Source organism: Equus caballus, chromosome 18 (genome assembly GCF_041296265.1).
Source record: "Equus caballus isolate H_3958 breed thoroughbred chromosome 18, TB-T2T, whole genome shotgun sequence".
NCBI classification, from domain to species: domain Eukaryota; kingdom Metazoa; phylum Chordata; class Mammalia; order Perissodactyla; family Equidae; genus Equus; species Equus caballus.
In genome coordinates this window covers 66,766,312-66,782,198 of record NC_091701.1, presented here as the reverse complement: position 1 = coordinate 66,782,198, position 15,887 = coordinate 66,766,312, and the positions used below count along the sequence as shown (strand labels likewise).

General features: G+C 39.9%; 1 long non-coding RNA gene across 1 annotated transcript; it reads left to right on the top strand.

Moving 5' to 3' along the window:
* The first annotated feature begins 202 nt into the window (after positions 1–202).
* Positions 203–3,257, top strand: LOC138918804 (uncharacterized). The gene is made up of 3 exons (XR_011428569.1): positions 203–405; positions 2,692–2,787; positions 3,121–3,257. It is a non-coding gene; the product is annotated as an uncharacterized lncRNA (long non-coding RNA).
* Positions 3,258–15,887: the final 12,630 nt, after the last annotated feature.

Here is a 15,887-nt window from a genome sequence, read left to right as displayed (position 1 = left end):
GCTGCCTGAGGCGTGGACTCTCTCTGAGTTTGGCAGAACTTCGACCATTTTTTTCTTAACTCAATTTTGGTTTCTTTGTCAGTTTTTCACAGTTAATTCATATTCTCTTCAAGTCACACATCTCCACCCATTATTAAGTTGGTCATTTGACTGATTCAATTGAGTGATTTGTGTTTGCTTGTCTCATTCTGTTGGTCAGCAGGAGGGAGTTTGTATCCTCCTGTGGACAAAGAAGAGATGAGCCTCCTTGTTGACAGGCTGACCTTCCCAGGATCCTTAAACTGCCTGAAGCACAGTCTGCTGCAGGGAGAGGTGCACGCTTCCTCCTTGGGTCTCGGATCAGGTGGGGATAAAAGTTATTGCTGCAGTTCCGTCACCAGCATTAGAGGAAGCTCGGTGGATGAGGTAAGGAAGAGCATGAATTTTGGAGACCAGAAAAATTGTCTTGGATCTCACTTTGTCATTTTCTCCTGGGCAAACACTGTCACATTATTTTATGTCTTGATTAGAATAGGCCCTTGAAATACTCAAGGGATAATCTTGAGACATGGAATCCCTAAATGCAAGAATTCTACTGGAGCACTTGAGGAGGACTAGAAAGATGGGAGAGAGATGTGAGAAAAACAAACTCAAGTTGAAATAGAGATGCTGGCGAATAATCCCATCTCACTCACTGGTTAATCACTTGCTCCACTAATGCAGCCTCCAAGTGGGCATCCGCTTCCAGTGAATGCTTCAGAAAAATTACAAGTCCTGTCATTTTCGGGTTACTGGAAAATAGCCAAAATCTCCAATGTTAAATCTGCAAATGACAACAGTCTACTGTAATACCTACTTCTTAGGTTTGTTGTAACCAAGAAAAAATGTAACGCAAGTGAAGAGTTAGAACATGGTGTGATCAACAAATGTGAGACTCCTCCCTTCCAAACTAATGTTTGTTAGATGAGTGAAAGAATTTGGTAAGAGAATTGCTTCTCTTCAGGTGGAAGTGTGATAAGCGTAGGTGCTCTTTGGACATATTTTTCTAGAATTCTCCATCCTCATCCTCTTTTGGAAAATATTGGCTGGGTCAATACATTGATTTTGTGGTCATAGAAGGAGGAAGTCAGGTCGCAGCTGCTCATTCATCCTTCCTCTCTCCTCTCTCTTCTCTATTCTCTATGAGGCTGGATTTGTGCTCATCCACAGTGTGTGTGTTGGAGAGGGGCGGTGTTATTTTTAAAATGTATTTCCTTGTTTTTAACTGCATTTTGGTAAAATCAAATTTTATGTGGCTTAAAAGATGCATCACAGAATTAACATAAATCTCAGAATTAAAAATAAGAAAGAAAAGTTAAGAGAATCAACAGTCACATATTGGCAATATTTTGGTTCATGTGGGAAGTCAGAGCAGGAAGGGCAAAAAGAAGTTGTCTGTAATAAATCATGTAAATCCCATAATTTCTTTCATATATGCACAAATTAAATAAAACATTTAAAAAATTACTTCTAACACTTCTGGCAAACAAGGTACAAGTTTGCATTTTAACATCTCCTGAAATAAAAGTAGAGATGCACAAAAGAAATAAATCAATAACATTAAAGAAAATGAAATTGGGGATGAACCAACAAGTGATTTTAACAAATTTCTGGGAGATTGAAAATGAACAGGAATGGCTTGGTATATGAAACAGGCTGAAAAACAATAGTTTTATAGATGACAAGGAGCTACAAGGAGATAAGAGCTGATCTGCTCTGCAGAATCCCAGAAAAGTCTCTGGCCTTGGAGTTGACAGCAAGTGGGTGAGAAGTGGAGTTGAAATCAGGGAATTCCCTTGAGGTCTGTAATGAAGCTGCTGCCACCAGTGGGTACCTCAGTGCCTCTTCCCCAACCAAGAGGGAGGCAGATGGCACGTAGGGCTCCTCTTTAAATAAACCAGACAACGTTTGGAGAAAGCAAAGATGACGAGCCTTAAGTCAACTGTGGACAGAACATAAGAGGCTTTGCTGTGCTCTCAGGATGACATGTAAATATCAATGACCCTATAATGTGAACACGTAAAAGTGTAGCTGTTTGGAGGAGGAAAAGGACATGTAGAAGGAAAGGTAAGGATGCTAACACACTGATAGCATTAGTGTAGTCATTCATTCATTCACTGGGTAAATGTTTACTGAGATCCTACTGGGTACAAGTGTTATTCTAGGCACTTGGGATACACAGAAAGGAAAAAATTAGATAGAGAGCCTAATCTTCATGGAGCTTCCACTGCATCATGCATGCCACGAGTAACTGAGGCTGTAAGAGACATTGCAAAAGCTGATGGAATAACAAATAGAGGTTTAAATATATTATTTAAAGATATAAAGATAACTAATAGAAGAACCATAAATAATAATAACATGCCTTGAGTAGAGATGAGTAAGTGACCTGAATTTTAAGCTCTCGTATATGAGGTTTGTAAGATACTGTCTAAAGTGGATAAAACAAAGCAGAGATAAAAAGATGATATCTAGAATTATGGAGGCAGCTACCAAAACAAAAAACAGGAACAACTGGAAGAGTTTCCCTCTGGGGTGTGGCATTGAGGGTGAGAAGAGAGGATGAGAATGTTATTTTGCTTTAATCATAAGTCCTATTTGCTTTCTTACCACGTGAATGTATTATATTGATTAATATATACATATTTTAAATTAAGTGACTTTTAAGAACAGGTACAATCCAAGAATGAGACTCATTTTTCATCTACCAAGCGTTATGGGATGAAGCACCAAGTCATTAGAAATGGATTTTCCATTCTGCATCTTTTAGTAAGTGTTTAAAAATAGATACCATTTCATTGTCTTCTCTTGATTGTAACAAATGGTGGGGTCCAAAGAATAGGTTTGCAAAGGTAAGTGCTGGGAGTGAAAGATAGCAAGAAGTTTGTAGAGTGTATTATTAGAACAGCTTGGGTGTAGCTCATTGGAACAAAATAACGCTTTTGTTTCCATCTTGTTTGCCTGTGCTAAGCTCCCAGTATTTAGGAAAACGGAGCTAACATTTATTGAATGCTTATTTTGTATAAAGCACTTTGCATGTGGTAAGTCTCTTAACACACTCAACAACCTTATGACATTGGCATTAATTTTCACATTTGACAGATGAGGAGATTGAAGAATAGACATATGGAGAAGCTTGCTAATGGCAATCCTGTGTGTAAGTGGGGAGCTAGATTTCCAACCTAGATCTGTCTGACTCCAAAAGCTGTGCTCTTTCTTCCCTGACCCTTGGTTTTCCAGTGCATATTTTCTTAGAAAAAAAGGCCAAATGTCAGTAAAATTCCATTATAAGTTATATTTTCCACTATAAGTCAATATTTTCTATGATGTAAATTTCTGTAAGTGCCCAATTTTTGTAGGTACCTCAGACACTTAGCTAGTGTGGTAAATATTTCAACATCAAATTGATAATAAAGGCACATCTCTATTAGTTTCTCAACATTTGGACAAAAAGAAACCTTATAAAGTTTTATTTTCACTCTCAACCAATAATGTCATTCCTATTCCCTATGTTGTATTTGAAACTATTCCTCAACTGTGGTTGATCCCTGGACAACTCTTTTGGTCCATCTCATGACCAACTTTGCACACACACAATTTCTTGTGTTGCTATTATCTGCTGGAATGAGGCAATGGTCCTCCCTTGAGCCCACTAGGTTATCAAAAAGAGATATACTCTGGTAGCAAGTTAGACGCACATCAATTTGGGGAAAATGGTAGTAATAATGATAACACAAAAATAAAGTAGCTCCTGTTTTGTGTACTTATTAGGTGCTGGATACTTTGCATGCATCATTTCATTTAATCCTCTCTACAGATCAATAGGGCAGATATTGTGATCAATATTTTACAAATGGAAACTATAACCCAGAGAGTTTAAGCAACTTGCTCAAACTTGTCATGAGCTAGGGAGCTTATAGAACTGGGATTTGAACACTAGGTTTAAGAGCATGCTTGTCATGTTTCTGAAGTTGCCTGATGGATAAATAATTCTATAAGTTCTTCCGTGCTATCCTTTGGAAACAAGATGGGCTGTTGAATCGTAAAGTCGGATGAAGTTTTAACTGTTGCTGTGACTGACCTAAAGAGGATTTGCCTCCACCAATGCTACCCTGGAGGGAGGTCCCAACTAGGGTCCCAAAGGTAAGACTCTCTATCTTGTTTGGTTCCACGTGGTTATTAATGGATTAGTTAGAGGCGTGTACGCTGTGCTGCTGCTGCTGCAGCTGGTTGTTATTATTATTGCAGAATGTACAAAGCTGGAAAGAGGAGAGGGAAAATAAGTGAGAATGAGAATATTAAAAAAAATTATAACAGGTGACAGCAATAATCTGACTCACTAACAAGATGAAATTAAATAAAGATAAAATTGTCATCATGCTTTTGTCTGAAAAATTATCTATGTGAGTACAGAGGTGGAAAGATGTGGCTTAGTAAGAACTCATGCAAAAATCGGGCCATCTCATCAATCTCAAGGCTTCATTATCATTTTTACAATGATAGCTCCCAAATACTTGTCTCCGGCCCAGACCTTTGCATACCTCCAGTCCTGCACGTCCAACAGCTCAGCAAATTCCTCTTCTTGGAATTGGGTGTCCGGAAGTCTCCTCAGAGAGCATGTTCAAGACTGATCTCTCTTTTTTCACATTTTTTTTTATTGGAGTAACATTGGTTTATGACATTATATAAATTTTAGGTGTACATCATTATATTTTGATTTCTGTGTGGACTCCATAATGTTCACCAAGATTGAACTCAAACCATCCCTTCCAAGCCAGGTCCTCCTCCAATATCCCCCAATCAGCAAATGTTGCTACCATCTGTTCTGCTAGTAGATTTAGGCATTATTGTTGATACCTCTTTCTCCCTCATCCCCTCCTCCCCATCTTTAACTCCTCTCTAGACTGTCCATTTTAACTCCTAGAATCTCAGAATTTGTCACTCTTTTGTCTCCCCCACTACCTTATTAGTCCATGAGACCATCATTTCTCACCTGTGCTATTGCTGTGGTCCATCTGATCTCGATGTTTCTACTCAGGCCCTCTTCACCCAATTTAACACACCAGCTCTAGTGATATTTTCATAACACAAACATGATTGGGTCATACACACATCTATCATCAGATTAAGTTTCTCTAATGTTGTTTTATTTTTCTCACATACAGATTAAAATCATGTCCCTGTATACCTCCTCTGCCTTGTCTCAGCGATCTTCTCCTTTCTCTCTGTAGTCCAGTCATATGGGCTTTTTTCAGTTTCTTGGACACACTATGGAGCCTCCTGTCACAAAGCCTTTCATAGGTTATTCCTTCTGTCTGAAATATTCTTTCCTCCTTCTCATCTGGCTAATACCTACTCATGCTTCAGGTCTCCGTTCAAGTGTCATTTGCATTAGAAGCCCTCCCTTATTCTCTAGGTGGAGATTCTTTTGTTACATGTTCTTGTAGTTACGTGTACAAGTTACATGTGCTTGTAGTACATGTACTGTTCCTACCCTTTGGAGTTCTTATCTGAATACACAATTCATTCATTGGTTTACATAAGACATAGTTGACTGTTTATTACGTACCAAGCTCTGTTCTAAGTGCTGGGGATACAGTGGCGAATAAAACAGTTCCCTCCTCAGGATCTTCACTTAGTGATGGAGGAAATAGACAATAATCAAATCAACAAATAAAATATAAAGTGTGTCCACTGGTGATAAGGGCTATGGAGAAAAATACATCAGAGAAAGAGGATAGGATGTGTCTCTGTGTGCACACAAGTACATGCTATTTTAAATAGTCAGGGAAGAACCAATGAGGCAACATTTGAACTAGATGAGAGGGTGAAACTTGCATGTACCCGAAGGAAGACTGCTCCAGGTAGAGGGAAGAGTAAGGGCAAAAGTCTTGAGACAGAAGTGTGTTCCATATATTTAAAGAGCAACAGGAAGGCCAGCGTGTTTGGAGCAGAGTAAATGGGAATGCAGAGTAAATGCAGGACCTGGACGGTAATGCAAGAGCTTTGACTTTCAGACTGAGTGAGTGGGAAATAATTTTTCAGTTTAAGCAAAAGATGTGATCTGACATATGTTTTTAAAGGATTTCATTGGCTACAGGGTGGGGAATAAACTCTGTGTATGGGTGGCGGGGGGCAGGAATCAGGTGTGGAAGCAGGGATATCAGTCAGGAGCTCGTCTGCACTAATCCAGCTAAGACATGATGGTGGCTTGATCAGGGTGGTAACAGTAGAAGTGGAGGAAGCGGTCAGATTCTGGGTATTTATGAAGGAAAGCTAAGAGAATATGTTGACCGATTGGATATGTGTTACAGGAGACAAAAAAATCAAGGATTACGTTAAGGTTCATGGCATAAGTAACTAGAAGAATGGAGTCACCATTTACTGAGATGGGCAAGTCCATGAGAGAAGCAAACTTGAGGGGAAAGATCAGGGGTCAGTTTGGACCTGTTAACTTTGTGAGAGAGAGGATAGTTGGATTTATGGATCTAGAGTTCGGGGGAGAAGTTTGAGCAGGGTAACCAACCATCCTGGTGTGCCTGGGATTGAAGAGTTTCCTGGGACATGGGACATTTCGTGCTAAAACCAAGAAAGTCCTGGGCAAACTGGGATGAGTGGGTTATCCTTGGTCTGGGCTGTAGATACTAATGTGTCGGTCTTTGGCATGTTTGTTGTTAGTGCCATCAATTCTGACTCCTATTCACCCTGTGTACAGGAGAGCAGACCTCTGCTCAGTCTTTTTCCACCATCCTCTCACCTTTGACACTATACCAGAAAACGATCCCCTGCTATTTATAGGATTCATGAACTTCATGGCCAATTTTTTCAGAAATGGGTGGCCAGTTCCTTCTTCCTAGTCTGTCTTAGTCTGGAAGCTCTGCCAAAACCTGTCCACCATGGGTGACCCTGCTGGCATTTGAAATATGGTGGCATAGCTTTCAGCATCACAGCAACACACAGCTATCACAGTATGGCAATCGTGGGTGGTGTGGTTCCCTGACCAAGAAACGAACCTGGGGCCACGACAGTGAGAGTGCTGAATCTTAGCCGCTAGACCATCAGGGCTGGTTCTTTGGTATATAAGCGTCACTTAAAGTCAAAATATGAGATGAGATCATCCAGAGAGTGAGTGAATTAGAGAAGAGAATTGATCCAAGGTGACGGGAAAATTTAGAGTGAAGAAGTTGAGAAAGAATCATCAGAAGATAGTAAGAAGGAAAGTCCAGTGAAGTAGAAGGAAAGCCAGGGCAGTGTGGTGTTCTGGAAGTCAAGTGAAGAAAATGTTTCAGGTAGGAAGTAGTGGTCAACTGTGCCAAATATTAGGGATAGGTAAAATGAGACGAGGACTATGAATTGACTGTTGGATTTAGCATTGTGGTAGTCATTGATGATCCCGAAAAGGACTGGTAGCATGGAATGGTGGGGGCAACACCTTGACAGGAACAGGTTCAAGGAAAAGAGCAGTTAGAGATGGAGTGCAAAGGAGGATGGGGAAGTAGGGAAGTAGCCAGGGTGGGAAGTAGGGTCAAGAGAGAGGTTTTAAGGTGGAAAAAAAAATATAGCATCTGGAAATACCCCCAGAATAAATGCTGTAGAAGAGAAATGGAAGAATGGCTGGAGCAAATTCCTTGAGCAGACATCTAAGCAGCTATAGATAAGAGCACAAACAGTTCACTAATAGTGATAAGAATAAAGACAATATATGGGCCAGATGTAATTAGGCAGGTAGATACAAAGAGCTTGTTCATGTTTTCTTCCGATTGCTCTCATTTTCTCAGTGAAAAGAGAAGTTTGGTCATTAGTCAAGAGTGGCAGATGAAAGGTGGGGTGAAGGTGTTGGAAGAAGTTAAAGTTGAGAAGAAAGAGGGGCAGATGAACAGATGACTTTTGTAAGGAAGGTAATGGGTAGTATAGTCTGAGGACATGAGATTCAAAGGTGGGGGTGGGGGTAGGAGTTAGGGACAAGAGAGGGAAAAAGATTTAGAAGAGGCGCAAGGAGGACACATTTCCCACCTCCAGGCCCAGAGAGATAGATGAGCTACCACCCGAGAGGGCTGGAGGGAAAGCAGAGTCCGCAGGGGAGAGGCGGCTCTCAGCTGGAACACAAAACTGACGGGGACATTCATGGAGACTTTGAGGATATTGGGGATTTTAATAACGTTGCCTTGGGCACTCTTGAGGAGATAGTAGAATGGTTTGAAGGGTTGGAGATGTGGGTGGGGCCTGAAGTCAGAGCCTTAAGGAGATTAGGGTTTGGATTTGTGGTATCTCCTGAGAGATCTGGACTTTTTGTGCTAAATAAGTAAACAAGAGCTTCCTCTTTTTTCCTGCTAATGGAGGGGTGGAGGACAAGAGAAAGCAGTCTTAAGGGGAGCATGAGTGGTTTTGGGCCACCTCCTCACTCATGTGTGATGAGTGACCCTTTCCTGAGTGTGATTATTTTTGCTCAGTGTCTGACTCTCCGACCAGATACTAAACTACATGAGGGCTGTGTTTCCTTTTTGCTTTCCTGCACGTGTCCAGTTCCTTGAACAGTGCTTGTCACACAATAGGAGCTCAATAAATACATGCTTAATGAATAAACAAATAATGAAAGAATTGAGGCTTTTAATTGACGGAAAAGTCGATCTAAACAGTGTGATGAAGCTGCCAACAAAAAGGGATGATGTTCGGAGTGGAGAGGGTGATAATCTCTCTACTCCTTATTGGATAGTATACCCTATAGGATTTCATTCATTCTGGCTACTACACTACAAGAAGGATGTAGTTAACTGCTTAGAAATGTTGGAGAGGTATGTTAGGCAATTTTGGCTGCCAAAAAAAGAGAGAACAGTATGATTTCCGAGTACCCCAAGCTCTGAGGGATTTATTGTAAATATATTTGTAGAAATAAGGCCGTAGAAATAAGGCCGTAGAAATTTCACGGAAACACAGGAGTAGCACTATAAGTGGGCCTTGTCGGGGATGAAACACACTTTGGGAACTGGATTTTTTCATGGCTCCTTCAGTTTCTGAAGATTGAGAATCAATTCTCCATCTTAATGGTGACTCAACTCCTTTTTGACTGCTCGTACTGCTCTTATCACTGCCAAACAACTGTTACCTCTGAACCTAAATATCTTTTTGCTACTTCTTATTCATCCATAGTTTCTGCTTATTCGTTTTTTCTGCTTAGTTATCCCATAATGCTCCGAGCATTTTAGGCTGATCTTCCCTATTTTCCCCCATCATATCCATCCAGATATTCTGTAACTATTTTTCTCAACACTTCTCTCAATATTTAAGGTACTCAATTGATTTTCTGTCTCTGTGGCTTTAAGAAGATACTCTGCAAGAGTTTTCCGCCCTCCCAGGTTGTGTCTCTTCTCCCCTGTTACAGGAGGTCACTGTTTCTGATTTGATAGCAACTGACCCGTCTTCGCCTTTTCTAAAACCTTTGGAAAGAGCAGGTAGACCTGGGAGTGTCTTTTCTCTCTCATATCAATCTCTGCTGGCCTTCCAGACTTCGTTTTAATCGTCCTAGGTGTCCACTAAGATCTCAATCTTTTGTTTTAGGATATCTTCCTCATCCTCCAGGTTAATCAGTTGTCTTCTTGTCTCTGTTTTGATAATAAGATGGAAAAATGCTTTCTAAACCACTAGAGTTCTTACTTGATTTCCTAAGCAAATCTGACCTCCACAGACAGAGGTTGTCATGTACAATTTTTTGGTTGCCTTCTTAGCTTTAGGGTTTGTATTGATTTTGTCCAGTTATTTCTCTACTTCAGTGAAAGATCCATATGTACATCTGAGTACTTATTGGACAGTGCCAACTTAGTGTCCTATAAGAAGTTCATGGCTTATTTCCCTTAGCATAATGTCTTCAAGCTTCATCCATGTTGTCACATATTGCAGAATTTCCTTTTTTTTTTAAGGCTGAGTAATATTCTATTGTATGTATATACCACATTCTCTTTATCCTTTCTTCTGTGGATGGACATTGAGGTTGTTTCCACATCTTGGCTATTGTGAATAGTGCTGCAATGAACATGGGAGTGCTGATATCTCTTCAAATTCTGTGTGATCCCTCTTATATGAGGTATCTAAAATAGTCAAATGCATCGAATCAAGGTGTGAAATAGTGGTTGCCAGGGGCTAGAGAGAGGGGAAAATAGGGAGTTACTAATCAACGGGCATAACATTTTAGTTGAGCAAGATGAATAAGTTCTAGAGATCTGCTGTACAACATTGCACATACAGTCAACAATACTGTGTTTTACACTAAAAAATTTGAGATGGATCTCATTTTAAATGTCCTTGCTGCAAGAAAATAAAAATAAATAAAGAAAAAAGTTAAAACTGATTTTCCCCTTAACATCCTTCCACGTTTCTACTTCAGCTAATTTTACCACCACTTACCCAGAAGCTAAAGCCTCAAGTCTGGTGTTCATTTTCCGTTGCTTCTCCCTTGCCCCCGTTCTACACATTTAATTAGTTGGCTAACCTTACCTATTTCTCAAATATGCCTCCTCTCCTCCATTCCCATTGCCATCCCTCCAGTTCAGTTTCCCACTATCACTCACATGAACCAAGACAGTGACTTTCTCGCTAGAAATCCTGCCTCGAATCTCCACTCCATCTCATCCTCTCTCCACCTCCACACTGCTGAGGATGACCTTTCTAAACTCTGAACTGAGTTATTTACTTCCTGGATTAATACCTTTCAACGGGTATCTATTACCTTCAGGATAAAGTTAAAACCCCTTATCACTGTCATAGTAAACCCTTCATAATTTAGTCTCTGTCCCCTTCTCTGACCTCATCTCCCCAATCCTACTCCATTCCATCACACCCTCATTACATCAATAAGCCATTAGCAGATACCCAAATTTGCCAGGTCCTTCATACATCCCTGTGTTTGTTGTGCTGTCACATCTACCATTATTCCCTTGTCTCTGACAAAGTCCTTGTTCCTCCATCTTGACTCAACTCGAAACACCTCTCATTCATGAATGTTTTCTTGAGCTGCCTGTAGGAAGAATGAGCCTCTTTTATTCCCATGCTCACCTCTTTTGTGGCACTTGTTACACTGCAGTACAATGACTGGTTTGCATGTCTGTCTCCCTCCTAGACTGAGAGCACCTGAGGGCAAGATCTGTGTCTTATTATCTTTGTGCTTCATGTGCCTGGCAGAGCACCTGACCCATTGTAGGTACTCAGCGAATGGTTGCAAAGTGAATGAACCTTATCTGCATTTTCTAACTTTTCCTTATCAAAATTTCTTAAACAGAAAAAGGGAGGGAGAGTCATAGGGAGATTCATTTTTGTCCTCACCTAGCCTGTGATATAAGAGTTTAGAAGACTGTGGAACGGGAGAGGTGAAGAGAGATGGTGTGTGGTATGACTATGGCAAATAAAAATCCTTGTGAGGCTCAAGATTAAAAAGATGTGGAGAGCTTAGTCTATCTTTGTTTTTGCCTGGCTGTTTCAATAGGAAATATGAGAGTTATCAAATGGCCAAGACAGAGAAGTTAGCTCATCTCAGGGAAGGAAAGAAGCAGCGATGAAACATGGTTCAAAATCCTCATGTACACCACGCCTAAAGCTTGTTTTGTCAGGATCCCTGCCTTTTTCGTGTTGGAGTGTACCAAGTCATGTGATGATTACAGAACTAGTTCCATGGCTACTTCAAGCAAATCTTTATGCTTTCTTCCTTAAAGGTCGTGCAGTGAAAGAAAAGTGCTTACTCTTCCTGTGTAACTATTCACATTGAAATGAACACAAAATAATTTTCATGCGACAGCTGTTAATAATTACAGAGAAAGCATTTTATGGCTGCCCAGCCAGAGCACTTTTGTGTTTAAGATGATGACGCCTTGGTTGACAGCTTCTTTCCCTACTTCACCCATTTTAATTTTCTTACCTCTAATTGTATTTATTTCTGTCACAGATGCCACACCTGTCCCACTAACCCATCTCATGTCCCTTTCTTGTTAGCTAAAGGCACCACCACGTCTAATTCAGACTCTGATCTTTGGTCTCTGAGCTGTTGAGCAATCTGTCATCCTCTGTCCGGTATTTAGCAGGTTAGTCTGAAATCCAGAGGATAGAGAATAGTCTATCAAATAGTCTATTGTCCAATTCCAGATTCTCTGGGGTATCTTGAAATAAATTGTCTGGGTCTATGTCATTAAATATTCTCAACTTGTGTCTGTGGTGGTCTGCCCTGGATTCTTGTTAGAAGGAATAAAGAAAACAAAAATTTAGGTGACTCCTTTGTGTCAGGCAATATATTAAGCATGTCCATATATGCTAACTTATTCAAACTTGCTAAGAATTCAGTAAGGCATTATTTTCGGATTTTACAGGTACAGAAAAGAGTTGACTCAAGTCACACAACTGGTAAATGGCAGAATAGGGATATGAAGCTGGCTGGGCTGTCAAAACCCATGCCTGCTGCAGTATATGTGCCAAGCTGTGAGTCCATGGTGATTTACACCAGGAGGGAAGAGATATCTGAAGATGTGGTTACCACGTCCCACCTCTTGTCCTTGTCTTAATTCTCAGCCTTCAGCTTGTGACCCATCATCAGAAAACGGTATCTCCAACAACCCTTTGGCATTTGACAATCTGCCCTCTGCCTGCTCGTTCACTCCTTGGTTGCTTCAGCCTTTTCTTTGACTCCTGGAAGAAAAGAATGTCCAATAGTGTCATAGTATCAGATGGTTGAAATCTAGGCTCTGCTGCTTTTGCAAGGAGTGAACTTGGATAAGTTACCAATCTCCTTGGGACTCAGTTTCCTTATATGTAGAATGAGTAGATTGGATGAGATTGTCTAAGGCTGCTTCCTGCTCTGATAACAATGTTTAACTCTATTAGAGAGTTCATGAAATTTTCATATTAGGATGTAGGTATTATTTAAACTCTCATTCAAGGAAATTGAAAAGAAAAACTCTCAATGAGGAAACTAAGGCTCCGGGAGTTTAAATAACTCATCCAAAGTCACAGAACTAATGGATGGTTGATCTTAGATTTGAACTCAGACAGTTACCAGAGCATAAAGTCAAATCTTCTTAACATGGCAACTTCTTCATGAGGTTGGCCTGTCTACCTCTCCAGACTTAGCTCACACTCCAGCTTTATATTCTAGAAGCTGATGTGTTTTTAGATTCCCTGCGCAAATCATGGGTAGGGTGTACCCAGGGTTTTCATTGTGTTCCGGTTCTCTGGGCCTTTGTTTATGTTCCTAAGTTCCCTCTGTGGTGTATGTTTACTTCCTCTCACTACCTTGCTAGTTCCTCTGTGTTCCTTCCCAGCTTAGTTCATGTGTATTCTCTTCAAGAAAGTTTCTCAAGTTCCTCTGTTGGGATAAATACCCCTCTTCCTTGCTATGACAGTACATCACACATACTTTCCTCTTCAAATTTACTGCATTTTCTTAAATGTGTGTATTTTATTCTGTCTCCTTTGATAAATTGTAAGCTTTTGGCAAGAATGCACATTGTTTATTCATCTTTCGGTCCCAGGTTCTAGCATGTGCTCAGTAAATATTATTTGAACTTAACTGAATGGAATCATGCCAAATACAGGGCTTTACCCTTGTATTTCTCAAGTTATTTTCTGAGTATGATTATATTCACATCCTCATTTCACAAATGGAGAAATGCAAGCTACATAACCGAGGATAGAAACTAAAAATTCTGCCCATGATCAGGCTTCTGGAAAGAGCTACCTTTGCACATTTTCCTAATGCCTTCACTTCCCTTTCACAGCTAAGTTCCCTCCAATCCACCATGTCACCCAAACTGTTCTAGCTAAGATCTCTATGGTGGCCACATTGCAAAATTCAACATACTCCTTCTGTCCTCCCCTTCCTTGACTTCCCTGAGTGATCACTTTCTTCATTTGAAATTCTCTCTCTCCTTGGCTTCTGTAATTTGCAACCTAGTGTAACACACAATCTAGAGTTCTTTCTACTCCATCTGGCCAACCCTTTTCATTTCCCTTTAGCACCTCCATTCTACTTAGCAATTGGAGTGCTTCAAAGATCAGTCTTGAAACCTTGTTTCTTTCTTGTCTCACATTCTTTTCCTATGATGCCTTATCCACTGCCACAGCTTGTAAAAAGTACTGTGTATACACCAATGACTCAGAGATTGGTTTCTCCAACATAGATCTCCCATCTGAACTATAAAGTCGTATATACAACATTTACTTGCTATCCTCTCTTGGCCGCCTCTCATGCATCTCACTTTAAACATATCTGAATCCAAACTCATTTTCTCAACCCTCAAACCTACTCTTTACCTAGCATTCTCAATCTCCTGATCTCCTATCCTCCCAACTGCTCATGACAGAAATGTTGATGTTACCCTTGGCTATTGCCTCTTTATTAAGCATCTGTCATTGTCACCTGGTAGATGAATCTCAAATCTGTCTACTTCTCCATATCTCCACTGCCACTCTTCTAGCTCAACTGCCACCATCTCTTGCCTGAACTACAGCAGTAACTTCCCAGCTGGACCTTTACTCTCATCCATTTCTGTCACCATCTTGCTTTGCTCATCTCCTCCAATCCTTTCTATGTATAGACCACTAGAGTGTTGTTTTCAAAATGAAATTTAAATCCTGTTATATCTCTGCTTCAAACCTTACAATGTTTTCCATTTCTCCTAGGATAAAACAGAAAATCCTTAACATGGCTTACAAGGCCCTGCATAATCTCCAAACTCTTCCTATTTTGGCCCTAATCACAATCTTAACTATATCCTTATTGTGCACTCCTTTTTTATTTTTCTTTTAAAAATAGCTTCCCCTTATAGTGTAAATTCTATGACATCAGTATCCAAATCTGTTCTGTTGATCACTGAATCAGAGAAACCTAGCACAATGCCTGATGTGCAAAAGATAGTCAAAAAATATTTGCTGAACAAATGAATGAATCAATTAATGACAACTTCTTTTTGGTGCATAAAAATAGGTCATCATTTAGGACTCTCCCTCTGGACAATTCTCCCAATTCAAGCATCTTTAAGAATTAGATCCAGCTATATTGTATCCCAAACTATTCACTTTTTTTTCCATCATTTGTTTACTCCCGCATATAATTCTACTATGTGCCAAACACAGAGGTAACAGAAGTAAAAGGACAGCAAGTTACAGTGAGCATATAAGACCCAGAAGGATATACAAAACTGTATTTTAACGTTTTAGAACAAATATTTACTAATTTGAGTGTCGGTCTACTGGTATATCTCTCTGAAATTTAAAAGATGATTGCTGTGGTTACTGCTTTGAAGGAGGGGAGCCTGCCCAACGTTTTCTGCTGTGTGTTGCATGATGTTTGAGCTACAGTACTTTTTCTGTCTGCATATACCCTAAGTGGCATTGATGACCCTACAGAATGTTCCTCTATTTTTGTTGTGCTGACTCTAAGAAACTAGTCCAACCCTTTTAGGAAAGTGTTGTCATGTTGGCTATTGTCTTCAACTTGGATATCTCGGCTATCGCCTACAGACTCTGTTATGTTGTAAGCCCTGGTCTAATAGTAGAAGGAATCTGACCTGTATTTTTGTGAGGCCAACGTTTCCTCATGCCTGAGGCAATGTAGGCTCACAGAACTCAGCTCAGGAATGGAGTGAAAGATAGCCAGTGGTGATAGTGGACTAAATTCCACTGAAATTATATTATAAATAAAATAAAATATTATGTTATTATAATTAAAATAAAATAATTATTAAATACACTTAAAGTATTAGTAAAATAAAATTAATAAATAATAAATAAAATTATTAAATATTATTAAATTATGAATAAAATAAATAATTTAGTGGACTATTTAGTGGACATTGGTCATTAGTTAGCTAACCATCACTGAGCTTTCTTCACTA